Consider the following 1,354-nt stretch of genomic DNA (forward strand, 5'->3'; position numbering starts at 1 on the left):
TTTTTTTTTTGAGTCCTAAGAATAATTGATGATACTTGAAATTTGGAAGGAAGTTTCTTCCTTTTAGGCCACTGGGGCTCCATATAATAAACTGCCACTTCAATGTGCTAAATGGTACCCCAGAGGAATGTAGGAGAAGATTTATTTCCAGAACTCTAATTTGCACAGTGGGAGCAGTTTGGTCACTTGACAAATGTTGACCTGATGATGAATCATATTCTGAAATACCAGCATATATAATTGAGGGCAAATGAAAAATGCAAAAAATTACTTCTTTTTATTTTCATCACTTTTAAATATGTGGTCTCCAATTCACCAGTCCATGCTTTTATGAAGCTAACTCCATATGAGGGCACAGAGACTTTATGTGACATTATAACTCAAGTTTTTTTTTCAAAACTTATTATGGGATATAACTCAGATTATTTTTATTATTATTATTGTTAATCAATTCAAATATTGTCACTTATGACAAATTAAGTTCCTAACAAGTCATTCATTTTTCTTCTCAGTCTTTGTTATGAAATCTTTCTAACGAATCTTTGTTAGAAATGTTTTTATTTTTATGCAACTTTTACATAATGAATATTTTACAAAATAGAGAAAATGTGACACTTTTTTAGAGATCATTGTAGAATCTTGTGAAAAACTCTAAGAGCATATTTTGTTTTAAAAAAAGACCTTTAGAAACCATTTTAGACATTGCCAAAATGGTGACAAGTGCTGGACCATTAACACTGTTCCAGCTCCCTGGAGAAGTGCCATTATTATCGATTTCCTAATGTTCCTGATAAAGCATTTTAGCATAACATTAAATATACACTTTGACACATTCTTTTGGGGCCATTTTAGGAAAAGTAAATGAGAGAATCTAATGAAAGACATAATAAGTATCTCTGGTCAAGGCTGTTCAAAAGTGTGGGCTGCTCCAATGGGACAATTGGAAAGGAAGTGTGCTATTTTGGATGATAATGAAAGGGAGGGTTGGAAAGGTCTATGGCAAATTCCCTTTGCTTTCATTTAACCTTGGCTGAACACCTGTTTTTTTTCTTTTTTTAATATAGCTCCTCAAAACCTCTCTGTATTCAATATGCTATGAATTTTATACTGATCAGTAGAATCATAGTATTTTAAAGATATAAAGGAACTTAAAATCACTTCTAATTAGGAGCAAAGAAATTGAATAATAGTGAATGAAGAGAGCTTAGTGAATAATATATGATTATATAATAGTCAAGCCAAGTTAGAACTAGGAAGCTTTTTTTTTTGTTTTGTTTTCCTTTCCTTGGGCAAAACTGTCTTTTAAAATAACCAATAATAGCTAAAAAGTTAATATTAAAAAAAAAAAAAAAAA

Source organism: Orycteropus afer, unplaced genomic scaffold (genome assembly GCF_000298275.1).
Source record: "Orycteropus afer afer isolate SDZICR_OR568_19922 unplaced genomic scaffold, OryAfe1.0 scaffold00248, whole genome shotgun sequence".
In the NCBI taxonomy this organism is placed as follows: domain Eukaryota; kingdom Metazoa; phylum Chordata; class Mammalia; order Tubulidentata; family Orycteropodidae; genus Orycteropus; species Orycteropus afer.